The following is a 14,982-nucleotide window of genomic DNA, read 5'->3' as shown; positions in this document are numbered from 1 at the left end:
TACAGACTCAAATGCATAGGTGATCTAGAAGGGAGGGCAAATAGAATGGGAAATAAGAGGTTAGCCAGGGAAAGCTTCTTGGAGTAGGTATGACTAGTATTTTCTTCTCTAAGGAAGCAGCATGTACTAATGGAAAGAGCATAGGCCCGAGTAAGAGAACCTAAGCTCTCAACTTGGCTCTGTCAGTTGTCTGCTGTGTAACCTTGGATAAGTCACTAAACTTAAAAATGGGGATTCAATACCCATTCACCCTCCTATTTACACTATGAGCCTCATGTGGGACAGAAACTGTGACTGACCTGATAATTTGCATCCATCTACCCCAGCATTTAATATAATACTTGGCACATAGTAATTGCCTAACAAATATCATTATTATATTATTATTATTATTATTAAATTTAGTAGGGTCAGGGATGCAGGGAGACTTTCCAAGAAGGGGATTTGGCAGTGTTGACACAGCCTCTCCTGTTCTGTCTCTCAAGCAGGCACAGCTTGTTGTGGACAGGAAATGTGTCTGTTTATTGTTGTATTGCACTCTCCTAAGTGCTTAGTACAGTGCTCTGCACCCAGTAAATGCTCAATAACTACAGTTGAATGAATGTATCTACAGGGGCAGATTTATGAATTGGCCCTATTGACCCTGATTAAGAACAGTCCAAGTTGAGGTGCGGGAGGTACGGAAGGCTATATTTTCAGGAAAAGAAAAAAGAAACAGGACTATCCTTTTAGATACAAGGTTATGTCATAGCTTTTTTTCCCCCCATTGTGCCCTACACAGTACATTGGCTTGAGACAGAGCCTCATCCATTGGGAATTGAGCCTGCCTCAAAAGTGACTAGGCCATGGACCAGAGTCCAAATGTGCCTTATTTCGTATCTTGCTTTCATTATCCATTTCAGTGATGAGTGATGGGTGAAAAAGGCAAAGTGGAACATGATACAAGGACTCATCTAGAGAAGAAGCATCAGACGGATGGACATGATGCAACAGAATTCTTGTCTTGGATTTTCTGCCACAACATCGTCAGTTCCAGAGCCCAAGGACGGAGGGGGCATTGTTCTGGGTAAATCTCAAAGTTAATCATATAAGAAACACCTGAACTAAGGGATGGCAAGAAATTTGGTGCCTATGGAGGGCAAAATGAAAAAGTTGCACCCTGCCTCAGTATCCCTGCCTGCTGCACCCCTGCATCCCATAAACACTCAGGAGTGAAACCTCTACAAGATGTCCATTCTTTCAAGATATTCCTAAAGCTACAGTGGCACTCGGGCTTATATTGCTTTTTTCTTAAGAACTCCAAGCCCATGTCCCACCCATCATTTTGAATCTATCCGCTCATTTACCCACTCATCATTTCATCCCACCCATCATCTCCTGCCTAATCAATCAATCAAATTTATTGAGCACTTATTGTGTGGAGAGCACAGTGCTAAACGCTTGGGAGAGCACAATACAGAGGTGCTCTGTTCCCTACCCAACGTGAGCCCATAGAGGTGAACAGTCACTGCCCAATTTTGTTTTAAAGCACTGAATTCTTTCCTTTAACCCGTTTTTATTTCCACCAGGCCAAGCCACCTGCAATTGAAATCGAGCACATATCCTTTCAGATAGATTTGAACATCTCCCAGCCCACTGAATTCACATTACTCTCACCCTTGCTTACTCATAATATCTCTTTCTCCTCTTTGGTTCATTCCCAAATGATTTTTTAGGTTTCCCTGAGGAAACATTAATGGTATTTGGACCAACAGTAAGGTTGGATAAATCATTCATCTGCCACGGGCTGAGTTAGGAAATAATTATCTCCGGAGTGATAGTTACCGTGGTGACAACTAATTAAAACTTGTCTTAGCACTTCCCTGGAACAAGTGGGTGAAAGAACTGAACTTGTATTTGGCCCATAGTTAAGTTGGGGAGGGATTGGAAAGGGGGATTTTGGTAAAGGGGGAAAAAAATCAAATTGCCCATATGAATATAGATGTGGATTCTGAGAGTTGTTAGATACAATAGTGCTCGGCTTTGTTGTTTAGCTGCTCCTAGATATTTTGGTTTTGCTCTGTTCCATCATTTGTGGTTTGAGTGGCAGAGCACCTCTGCTGCCAGAACAGCCTACAGAGAACCGCCAGGAGGGCAGGGAATGCCAACCTCAGCTCGGGCCAATGGAGGTCAACCAGGCCTCTGGCTCATCGACATAACTCTGCAACCCCGGTGCAGAGAGCGTTAGAGTGTCGTTGGGAGTGGAGCCGGCAAGTTTGGGATATACTACAGAATCACAGAAGCCTTTACTCTGAGGGTGCATCCAAAATGTGTGATTTTTTTCCCCTCATCTGGCTCGGCTGTCTGCGGGGACAGCAGGGTGTGCTGTGGATCAGAATAGTGCACTCGGAGCCCTCTGAGAGGAAAGGTTTTTAATGTTTGCTTTTCAAAGATCCCTAGTGAGAGCTGGGCCCTTAGGGCGCTCGGCTACTGGTTTCATGTGACTTGAAAATGCCTGTCACTGACTAACACTCCCCATGGTCTCACTTCACAGCTGATGAGGACCAAGGTTACTGTGCAAGGATCAGAGGGTGGGGTGTGTGGGCTCACAGGGCCAGCCAGCCCCTTTCCTCTCCCAACAGCTGCCTTTGGTCTCGAGGCAGAGGCAGTGGAGGAGTAAGTGCCCCATTCACTTATCCGTTTCCCTCCGCCTCCCCCGGCCAAGTCCCCGCTTGTGGGACTCACCCGGAAAGATTTCTTTTTTATGGTACTTGTTAGGTGCTTACTATGTGCCAGGCACTGCCCTGAGTGCTGGGCTTGATATAACTGGGTTGAACACAATCCCTGTCCCACAGTCTTTACCCTCACTTTACGGATGAGGTAACTGGGGCATAGAGAAGTGAAGCGACTTGTCCCGGAAAGCGTCAGGCAAGTGGGATTAGAACCCATGTCCTCCGGCTCCTAGGCCCGTGCTCATTCCGCCAGGCCATGCTGCTTCTCTGCCTAGGAAAGGCATCCAGGAGCCAGTCTCTCTCGGGATTTTTAGGATTTTTGTCGGACAGGTAAGGTCCCCACCTCCACCTCACCCACTCCTCAAATTTATCCTGTCAAAAATTTATCCAGACAAAAATCCTGTCCTTCCAGGGGAATATCCCCGTTAAGGCTCTCACGGACCAGCTTCTCTCTGGACTTTTGTGCAGACTAGCTATCCACTTTCCAGGGGACTCATCCCCTTTAAGTGAAGGAACCGGTGATGCCCAGGCTCAGCCCCGAGGGAGATGTGTTGCCTGCGGGGAGTCAGAAGCTGGGTCCAAATCACTTTCCGCCCGTGACCTGGCAAAAGATTAGAGGGAAGAGCAAAACGCTTAAATAATTCCTAAGTACAGAAGGTAAGATGGAGAGACAGATTGCGGAAGGGAAGGAAGCAGGAAGAATGGTCCTCAGATGTGACATTATTTCTTCCAAGGGGTCTGAGCTACATAGGTGGTAGTCAAAACCAGGGCCATGATATCCTTAAGAACTCTGGGCCCGGTTTTATCATTCCAGGACTGACAGATCTAGAGTTGCCCCTGCAGAATTCTGCCAGGGGCAGATTTCTAATGCAGTTTCTTTCCCCAGACAGATTTGTCACCTAAACTCCGTAAGAGAATGATGATGGTAAGTGTTAAGCGCTTTCTATGTCCCAAGCACTATACTAAGCCTGGGATAGATCCAAGGTAATTGGGTTGGACAACTTCCCGTCCCTCATTGGCCTCACAGTCTCAATCCTCATTTTTTTACAGAGGTGGTAACTGAGGCACAGAGAAGTAAAGTGATTTGCCCAAGGTCACACAACAGACACGAGCCAGGGTGAGAACCCAGGTCCTTCTGACTCTCAGGCGGTACCAGAGAAGACGGGTACTACTTCCTCTCCACCTCTTCCTCTTCTAAAGAGCTTTTCTGTCTCGCTCCGCCCCATGAAAAGTAGACGAACAGGATAAATTTGAGGAGTGGGTGAGGTGGAGGTGGGGACCTTACCCGTCCGACATCTTACCTATCGCATGTCGTTCCGAGCGTTCATCCACAGATTGATCCTGGTCCCGGTCCACATTGGGAATATCTACATTAGCAGCACGGCCCTGCAGGACTTCTTCCTTGTCGACTCCAGGCCAGTGAGCAGCGTAATGACGTAAATTAGTCCTGCTGCCATTCTCGACCTTTAACAAAAGGGGCGGAGGCATCACAGGGACTTTGAAGAAGAAGGAGAGACTGGAGATCAGGGCAAGGGAAGGGGAAGCCAGAGGAAAGAAGAAAAGGGAGAGTGGATGAAAAGAGGGGAGGAGAAAGAGGAGAAAATGCAATACTAATGAGAAACGGGGATAGAAAGAAATCAGAAGTCAGGCGGCAGAGAGCAAACTTCACCCTTCCATCTTTTCTTTATGTTCTTGGAAGAAAAGCGAATGTCGGCAGGCTCGTGCTAACTGAAATAAACGCATCACTGGGTGATGTTGTTGGAACTTTCCGCATCAACACTCTCCCATTATACCTACCTGCCTTAATTCAGGCCCTGGGCTACCAGGGAGAAGGCCCGTTCATTTCTGGATTCCACCAAATTTTGTTTCCCGTTTTAGATATCTTAAATTTAACTTTCACCTTGAAATACATTGTTGTCTTCGAGTCTTTTTAATCAAACTGCGTGCTTTAAAGCATTTTGAGGGGTAAAAAAAATACAGCCACCTTGGACTGCTTTAAAGAATGCAGAATGCATACCTATGTGTTGTCAGAACATGAAATGTAAAAATGCTTAAGATTAGGATTTGAATTTCATTCAAAAAGATCCCTGATCTTTTCTGGCCTTGGGCGTGAACAAATCTGCTCTCCTCTTCACTCCCCCGCCTCTCCCCCTGACATATGTCCTTTGGTAACTAACTCCCTTTCGGCGACAGAATATCATCTAGAAAAAGGAGTATATTATATTGTGCTCTCACAAGTGCTTAATAAAGTGCTCTGCATATAGTAAGCGCTCAAGAAATACGATTGAATGATCTAGATTGATTTCCTTGGTAGGCGGTGCAGGGTATCAAGCAAAGGGGGAAAGTGGGTCAAAAGTGGCTCGTTCCAGAAACTATTCCCCACAGAAATCCAAATGAGTACTCCTGGGCCTGTTCTCAAACTGCCCATCATCATTTTCTTCCCCTCTTGTAGAGCTGAATTACTCAGTGAGTCCCTCCTTGTCTGTTTCCCAAAGGGGAGGAAGAGCAATGCTTCCAGCTGAGGTGACAAAGCCTCTGAGCCTCAATTCTGTCACTCTGAGACGCAGCATGGCTTCGAGAGCCCGGGCTTAGGAGACAGTGGTCGTGGGTTCTAATCCTACTCCGCCACTTGTCAGCTGTGTGACCTTGGGCAAGTCACTTAACTTCTCTGGGCCTCAGTTACCTCATTTGTAAAACGGGGATGGAGACTATGAGCCCCACGTGGGACAACCTGATTCCCTTGTATCTACCCCGGCGCTTAGAACAGTGCTGGGCACATAGTAAGCGCTTAACAAATACTAACATTATTATTATTATTAGTGGAAAAAACACGAGTCTGGGAGTCAGGGGACTTGGGTTCTAAACCACTTGCCTGCTGTATGACCTTGCGCAAGTCACTTAACTTCTCTGGGCCTCAGTCAATCGATCAATTGTATTAAGTGCTTACTGTGTGTAGGGCAGGACACTGTACTAAGTGCTTGGAGAGTACAACACAACAATATAATAGACATATTCCCTCAGTTTCCTCAACTGTGAGGTGAGGATTAATATCTGTACGCCCTCCCCCTTAGATTGCATGGCCCAAATGGGGCAAGGACTAACCCCGGCCTGATTATAGAGAAGATAGAGAAGCAGCATGGCTTAGTGGAAAGAGCACAGGCTTGGGAGTCAGAGGATGTGGGTTCTAATCCTGGCTCCGCCACTTATCAGCTGTGTGACTTCGAGCAAGTCTCTTGACTTCTCTGTGCCTCAGTGACCTCATCTGTAAAATGGGGATTAAGACCGTGAGCCCCACGTGGGACAACCTTGTATCTACCCCAGTGTTTAGAACAGTGCTTGACACATAGAAAGCGCTTAAATGCCACAATTTTTCTAGTTATTTAAGCCGCTGTGTAAAGAAGCTTCCCAGTCCCCCAGCTAACTATCTTCCAGTGCATCTACCAAAAGGTTTTGATGTGAGAAATGGTGCCTTTTCTACTGGAAACAGAAAATGGAGAATTCCTCATTTTATCTTCCAGAAACCAAGGGAGTAAATGCCTTGTTTTGATTGTTTTATTGAGCCCTGCCATTGGTCTGGTGTAAAGAGGACTGTTCTGGGAATCAAAAGAGCTGACTTGTAGTTTGGGTTCAGCCTGTAGCTGTCTCAATTAGGGGAAGACTATACATACACAATCAATAAATGTCAGTGATTGTTACAATTTGCAATGTGCTGCACTTCTATTTGCCTTTTTTCTTTTTTGGTGGTATTTGTTAAGCACCTACAATGTGCCAGGCTTTTTCTAAGCACTACGGTAGATATAAGCTAATCAGGTCGGACACAGTCCATGTCCCGCATGGGCCTTGCAGTCCTAATCCCCATTATATACTTGATGTAATTATGTCACAAAGAAGTGAAGTGACTCGCCCAAGGTCACCCAGACGCCAACCTCTAGCCGACATCTTACCTCTGGCCTGGAATGCCCTCCTTCCTGATATCAGACAGATAATTGCTCTCCCCCACTTCAAAGCCTTGTTGAAGGTACATCTCCTTCAAGAAGCCTTCTCTGACTAAGCCTTCACCCCCTCTTCTCCCACTCCCTTATATGTCGCTCTGACTCTTCCCTTTATTCAATCTCCCTCCCAACCTCAAAGCACGTATGTATATATCTGTAATTCATTTACTTATTTATATTAATAACTGTCTCCCCCTCTAGATTGAGAGCTCACTGTGGGTAGGAAATGTGCCTTTTTGTTGTTTTATTGTACTCTCCCAAGAGTTTACTACAGTGCTTTGCACACAGTAAGCACTCAGGAAATAAAATCCAATGAAAGTGGTGGAGCCAGGATTAGAACCCAGGTCTTTCTGACTTCCAGGCCCATGCTCTAACCACTAGACCATGCTGCTTTTGCCTTCTCATTCATTGTCCTCTGTATCCCCAGCGAGTTCATTCATTCATTCATTCAATAGTTTTTATTGAGCGCTTACTATGTGCAGAACACTGTACTAAGCACTTGGAATGTACAATTCAGCAACAGACAGAGACAATCCCTGCCCAATGATGGGCTTTTGGGTCTGCAAGAGAAGCAACATGGCCTAGTAAAAGAGCCCGGGTCTCTGAGTGGGAGGATCTGAACTCTAATCCCTCTGTCGATTGCTTGCCTTGTGACCTTGGGCAAATCACTTCACTTCCCTACACCTCAGTTTCCTCAACTCCAAAGAAAGGAGTAAATCCTCCTCCCTCCTACTTGCACTCTGACCCCCATGTGGGACAGCGACAGTGTTATGCCTGGCAGGGACCAGAGAGTGTCAGAGAAACTGGGCAAGTCACTATTGCTGTAGTCAGTTCCTCTGTCAGGTTCTCGATCCTCAACCTTCAAGACCAAGCCCCCCAACCTTCCATTCCTGATGAGACGAGACCAAGGCCCCCAGCTTTCCATTCCCGATGAGACAATGCCATCTATGGTATTTGAGGGCTTACTGGGTGCAGAGCACTGTACTCATCACACGGGAGGGTATGAGAAAAAAAGTTGATAGGTACATTCCCTGCCCCCATCCATCATGAAAATTTCCATTCTAAAACGCGGCACCGGGCGGTCTAATAGTTTCACTCCCAATCCTAATGAAAGCAAGCACTCATCATCCAACCCCATCGTGCTTTGTGATTCTGATCTTTTCTTCCTCTTTTGAAACTTGTTTTTTCAAAAACTCAAATGTACACAACTTGCCTTTCCACACTCCCTTTCCTGATAAATATTTCCATGAGCTATAATAAAGTTATGAGCTCTCACTGTTTTTTCCCTTCAGTTATCAGAAATTGAACTCTCGCTACCCCTGAAATTTAAGCCTAGTGGGTTCAGTGGTTAGTGCACGACTTCTCTGGGGGAACAAAAGATACCTTTCCAATTAAAGTTAATAGAGGGATAACTTCAGACACACAAAGGGGAGAAAAAGACACTTATAAGTCATGGTGAGTTCAAAAGGAAAGAATTAAGGTAGGCACACAAAGCATCACGGGAAGTGCTATTCAAGCTACCATGTCACAAAGGCTGATTAACAGCAGTTGCAAGTCGGCCTGATCACCAGGGAGTCTTACTGATAAAATTATTTTCCCCTCCGGAGAGAATCTCCCTGAACTGAATAAATGTTTCACTTCAGAATAGGATTCAGGAAAAGGCAGGGGGATGGGGTGGAAAGGATAAAGCTCCGTATTTGCCTTGACTCCAGTTCTAGTATTTTCAACTTTCTAGCCACTTGGGTTAGTTAAAATGTATTAGAGGTAAGGGCTCTAGCAAATGAGTGCGGATTTGGGGTGCTGGCAAAGGGAGGGAGGAGTTGTGGAGGGCTGGAAGCAACTATTCTGTAGGCGATGGGAGATGTGGGCAGAGATTGCTATCAATCGATCGGTCGTATTTGTTATTAATAATTATTATTATTGTGGTATTTGTTAAGCACTTACTATGTGCCAGGCACTGTTCTAAGCGCCGGGGTAAATACAAGGTAATCAGGTTTTCCCACATGGGCCTCACAGTCTTAATCCCAATTTTATATTTGAGGTAACTGAGGAGTTAACACTTAACCGAGAAGTTGAGTGTCTTGCCCAAGGTCACACATCAGACAAGTGGTGGAGCCGGGATTAGAACCCACGTTCTCTGACTCCCAAGCCCAGGCTCTTTCCACTAAACCATGCTGCGTTTACTGTGGCAGAGCCCTGGACTAAGCCTTCGGGGGAGGATAACATAATAGAGTTGGTAGATACATTCCCTGCCCACAATGAGTTCACAATCTATCCCTGAAAGAGATGGAGGAGGAGATTTATAAGGGTCACTTAGAGATTTGACAATGGGGGAGTCCAACTATATCAGCTTTTCTTTGCCTCTTTTCCCTCCCCCCTTCCCCAACATGCACATTGAGCCAGGAAGACACCCCCCGCCCCCCGCCCAAGCCCTGGGTAATGAGGTCTTTTCCCCGCATCTGATTCTCCTGACCGTCTCCCTATCGTTCTCTTCCCGGCCTTTCTGTCACTCAGTGGGACTGGGCAAGATGGATGCTGATGGATCAAAAAGTATAGGCAAGTATATAGCTCACCAAACAACCTTGATGTAGTTTTAAGTATAGTAAAAAAAAAATCACGGTTCATCAGTCCTAAAACTCCAGTTGTGGCTGGGATCACTCTGGAAGTATAACTTAAAAATACTTGGGGAGAGAAAGAGAGAGAAACTATTCCTCAGGACTTCTTCACCTTGTATGCAGGGATCAAAACTACCATCTCTATTGTTCTCTTCCAAGCACTTAATAAAGTACCCTTCATAAGGTAATGTTCAGTAAATACAATTGATTGATTCATTGACTGTAGACCACACTACTGAAGATGAGATTACTATGGGAGCAAGTGAGTATAGATAAAACCATTATGGGACTGGCAGTCAACCAGTGGCATTTATTGCGTGCTGACTGTGTGCAGAGCACCATATTAAGTGCTTGGGAGAGTACAATTCAAGAGTTGGTGTTTACATTTCCAGTCCACAGTGAGCTTACAGCCTAAAGGGGGAGACAGACATCAATATAATTTATAATATGTAATTTATATATTATTTATAGCCAATCAAGATTGTCCTTAGGGGAATCGTCGCATCTATTCCCCACGGTGCCTAGAACTATTTTCTTCTTTGTGCAGCAACCTTCCCGAAGCTTTTGTTCTAAAGCAGTCAACTTATTTCTAATAGCAGTACACCCGGCTGATCTGTCCCCACTGGCTTCCATCTTTTGGCAGTTACTCCGTATCATTTTAGGTTTTGTTTTACTTTGTCTTTAAAGTGCTTCTCCTGCCCACTATGTTTCCATAAAGCATTATTTGGCTTTTCTGCTGTCGTCCATTCCCTCCGTATGTCACAAGCCTTAGGGTTAAAGATAAAAGTAAACTGGATTTCATCATGAATTTGGAAAATGTTACAAACTGCAGGAAAACCCACCTGGGAAAAGCTAGATATTATTTAGAGGGTGGGAGCATATAAATTTGTCACCACTCTAATGAAATCATAGTGCTGCCTCTGTGAAAACACATTCATATCCATAGCAACAGTTTGTGACATCATTATTCACGGGATAACTTCATGGTAACTCAGTGTACTGAAGAGAAAATCTCAAGCACGTGTCTATCCGATTCAAACTCGGTGGCACGGCTGAATTAAGCAGTGTGTTATTTCCTTGAGATCCCTTGTACTTGCTTGCTTCCCATACCTGTAATTTATTTTACTGTTTGTCTCCCCCATTAGACTGAAAGCTCCTAGAGGGCAAGGATTGAGTCTACCGAATATATTTTGTACTACTAAGACTCAGTACAGTGTTCTGCAGGAAGTGCTCAATAAATACAATTGATTGGTAGGTTGTTCAAGATTCTATCTGAAGGTGGTAGGAGGTGGCATTCTAGTTAGGAATTGTTTTATTCCTTCAGTACTGGCCTGCACACTCACTCTTCTCTTTATTTCTCACTGTCTGTGTCTCTCTTTCTCTCTCCGTCTTTCCCCATTCTGCCCTCCCCACATACCCTCTTGCTGGGCAGAAACAGTTAAGTCTACCCAGGAGGCTCTGACAACTGCCCATTCTAAAAATTAATATGTTTCCTGGAGCAGGGGATGCCCACTTTTCCTTTGGAGGTTGGGAAGGAACTTGGTAGTAAATCTTTGAGAAGCAACGTGGCTCAGTGGAAAGACCACGGGCTTGGGAGTCAGAGATCATGAGTTTGAATCCCGGCTCTGCCACTTGTCAGCTGTGTGACTGTGGGCGAGTCACTTCACTTCTCTGTGCCTCAGTTACCTCATCTGTAAATTGGGGATTAACTGAGAGCCTCACGTGGGACAACCTGATTACCCTGTATCTACCCCAGGGCTTAGAACAGTGCTCGGCACATAGTAAGCGCTTAACAAATACCAACTTTTTTTTTTTTTTTGAGGAGGCTGATCTTTAGGGGAGGAACTCTAAGGGTCCAGGAGAGGAAGAAGTGGAGGGGAAGGGAGAAGGGGAGAGAGGAAAAGAGGGAAGGAATGGAAGAGGGAAAAGGGAAGGGAAGGAAAGAGAGAAGAAAAGGAAGTCAAAGGAGCAGAAGGAGGGCTGCTCCCTTCTTCACCATGCCCCTCAGGCCTGGGAGCGAGGAATTCCCTTCACACCTTCATACCAGAGCTCCTTCTCACCAGCCCTTACTTGCACTGCAAGGATCCCAGCCTGGGCCCATCTCTAGCTTGGTACTGTGGAGACCCCAGTCACCACTACAGCCATGAGGCCTCCAGCCCCTGCCACCCCCATGAGGATTCCTGCCCCAGCTGGAAGGGGGCAAGAGCTGGAGCCGCCATCTTGACTTCTCCTCGGATTCTTTTCCAAATCCATTGATTGGGTGGACTAGTTATGCTACCCTTCCCGCCACAAAAAATATAAGGGTGAAACCAACGGCTCCTTCTCCACAGTGCCAAACTGCTGGTGGTGAAGATGTGGGATCCTAGGGCTGGGAAGAGGTTTGTGGGCCCCTTTATTACATATCGGGTTGGCCAGGGATGAAAGCAAAAGGTGTCTCATCTTTAATTTCAACAGCACTACTAAGGGTGACCTAACTTTTCTCTCCCATGTCTGTGGGGAATCAGCATGGCCTAGTGGATAAAGCACGGGCCTGGGAGCCAGAGGAACTGGGTTTTAGTCCTGGCTCTGCCACTTGCCTGCTATGTGACCTTGAGCGAGGCACTTAATTACTCTGTGCCTGTTTCCTCAACTGAAAAATGGAGACACTGATGTTTCAGAGGATCCTTCCCCCTCTGAGTACAAAGAGGATGCATTGTAATTCCACACTAAGGAATGGGCAGTTAAGAGCAACAGCAAATACATATTTTTCATGGTGGTTTTAAATGTCAAGTTAAGACTGGACTCTTAAAATAGTGTCAGGAAATGGGGTTCTTAATTGGAGGGTATAATTAACAGTACTGCCTGTAAATTACTTTGAATGTACTGCAGGAAAAGCCAAGCAAACACCATTTCAGACCTTAACCAAGAGCTGGGAAGTTGGAAAATTGATCCAGGATGCTGGCCTGCAGAAATCCATGACTGAGAAACCAAGTGGAAAAACTCTAAGCCAACTAGAAAAAGTCCTCTGGGATCCAGGTGACAGATTTTAGAGTGTGAGTAACATTCTCAAGCAGACTCTGGACAGCCAGTTACAGAGTTTCACCCTGGAGACTGCTAATTTTTATCTAAGTTTGGGGAAGAAAATGTCGGTTACTACAAATGAGCCACATCAAGTTTCTGAAGCTGAAAGTGAAAGCTTGATCCCTTCCTGCAGAGTCAGCATTAGAAAACTGGGATCCTTTCATTATGTCTTTATTTTTTTTAATAATATTTTTTAGGCCGAAAACAGGATGTTCTGGAGAAAATATATCCATGGAGTCGCTATGATCGGAAATGCCTCAGTGGCACTTGATCATAATGATAATAATGTATCCTGCACTGCATTAAGTGCTGGGGTAGATAGATACAAGCTAATCAGATTGGACACAGTCCATGTCCCAAATAGGGGGGTTACTGTCTTAACTCCCATTTTACAGATGAGGTAAATTGAGGCACAGAGGAGTGAAGTGACTTGCCCAAGATCACGCAAGCAGACAAGTGGTGGACCTGGGATTAGAACCAGGTCCTCCGACTCCCAAGATTGTGTTCTTTCTACTAGAGGACATTGCTTCTATCTATCTGCGGTATGATTCCCTCAAAAAGTTGGAGCAAAAGTCAGGTGTTCACATGTCAGATTTTCTAGTGCTAGAGTTGTCAACAAAGCCAACAGTCATAGTGACCACTAGACATGAAATCTTAGAGCAAAGCCTGCTCATTGGTCACATTGGTAGAGGTAGATGGGATTTCCTAATCCGATTGGTCTGTTTTGCTATTGTTGAACAGCTTTTTTCAGTGCCTTATTCTCTAGGAATTCGCTCTACAGTTGCCACTGTAGTTTGGATGCCATTTTCTTAAGCATTGGTTTTCCACCTGTTAAAGTGTAAAACATATTGAGTGATGACCAACCCCTTATCTTGTCCCCATATAAAGCAACAGTGGTACGAATATTCTTCGTGTCCTACTGAAGGATAATAATTTTCCCTCAGTTGCCACCTATGATCATTTATCTTCTTCTCTTGACCCAGGCTCATATAACCTTCACTCCATTAAATTTTCAGCTTCATAATCAACTTCAGATAGTTTATGGATGAAGAAACTCCAGAAACTGTTGTTGTCACCAACCTGCTATGGAGATGATGTGTCAGAATGTTGGGTTCTACCTCTCCCAATCCTCCTTGCCAGGGGACAATTCCACCCGAATCAAGTGAGTGAGAGGGGATGGATGTAATAGACACGATTATAGTTAGCAACTGGACTTGAATAACCAGGGCAATGTTCTTCATGCCTACATAAGGTTGTCAGTGTTTTAGGTTAGGGTGAATTCAGTCTTTTATGGACTGAATTTTCCATCTGCCTGTGAAGTCTTCCACTCTTTCCTAATGTCTTATTCTTAGGCACAGTGCTGGGTTGGCTCATATTTCAAATGGACGCGGAATGACTAACTGCCATTCCAGCAACAAATAGGGAAAGAGTTTTATACTCACGATTGCAGGGAAGAAGTTGAAAAGGCTTTGGGAGGGAGCTATCCATTTTTAATTTTTTCTGTGGTTCATGAATTGAATTTCCACGGTCTAGAGGCGGTTCGGCCTTTGAAAAATGAGTGAGTTTTAAAAATCTTCTTCAGGAATTCCGTTTTCAATATTTCCCGTGTTGGCTATCATCCTCTTGAGCAGTTTGGTCATGGAATGAAAAATTGGGCCTTTGTTCCAAAACATTGCTCCTCAAAGCTCGCTCTCAGAAATCAAGGGGTTGGTGCGGTTTGCATTTTCATCACTGGCTGAAGCATATTTTCCAAGGGGGAGAGAAACACATGCTTTTCTAGCTGCTTTGTTGGCTTTGGCAGCCGGTGAAAGCATTTTTTGGTGACTTTGGTCATGCTCACACTTAGTTAACCTCATAGACGCAAATTTACAGAATATTATTACTCATAGGATTTTTGCATTTGGCCTTGTTTTCTCAGTCATGATTGGGGATTGAAGAAAGGGTAAATTTATGATGGGTCTCTTAACTGGGTTTTTGAAACCTCCTTAATTCTGCTTCTAAGATTCACCATTCTGATTTTTGCTTTAACAGTTGTAGTCTTACAGCAGTAAAATTACAATGTCAACTTGAGGTTCAGTTGACTTTGGACTTTCAAGCATAGAGCTAAATTTATTCTGAGGTCTAAAATCAGAAAAAAACTGAATTGTGAGGTAAGTCAATGCAGCTTTAAATTATGTTTTGAGTTTTTTTCCTATTAATATTCACAGTTCAATGACACTTTTAATATAAATGAAAGAATCCATTCTTTCCTAAATTTCACAAAATTATTATACTGTCATAATGTTTAAGAAAAAATTACAATTAGTTGGTGTTTTAGATTTCTTTTTAATATGTTTTCTTAATGTACTGTTTTGACACTGAAATATAAAAGGTCACAACTAAACCTCAACTTTATATTGTAACTGCAATATATTTGTAAAAGATAAATGCTTTGTTAAGAATCACAGAAACTCATGCCACTATCTTTAAATTACATATTACAAATTACTTCGTCGTATTAATGTCTGTCTCCCTCTCTAGACTGTAAGCACATGGTGGGCAGGGAACCTGTCTGCTAACTCTGTTGTATTGTACTCTTCCAAGTGCTTAGTACAGTGCTCTGCA

At 44.4% G+C, this 14,982-nt stretch overlaps 1 long non-coding RNA gene across 1 annotated transcript; it reads left to right on the top strand.

The window, feature by feature from the left end:
• Positions 1 to 908: 908 nt before the first annotated feature.
• Positions 909 to 13,640, top strand: LOC114811251. Its single transcript, XR_003758924.2, has 3 exons — positions 909 to 1,066; positions 12,187 to 12,350; positions 13,395 to 13,640. It is a non-coding gene; the product is annotated as an uncharacterized LOC114811251 (long non-coding RNA).
• Positions 13,641 to 14,982: the final 1,342 nt, after the last annotated feature.

The sequence above is a fragment of the Ornithorhynchus anatinus genome, chromosome 4, assembly GCF_004115215.2.
Source record: "Ornithorhynchus anatinus isolate Pmale09 chromosome 4, mOrnAna1.pri.v4, whole genome shotgun sequence".
Classification (NCBI taxonomy): domain Eukaryota; kingdom Metazoa; phylum Chordata; class Mammalia; order Monotremata; family Ornithorhynchidae; genus Ornithorhynchus; species Ornithorhynchus anatinus.
The sequence above is the reverse complement of the archived record's forward strand: the minus strand, read 5'-3'. Positions and strand labels throughout refer to the sequence as shown.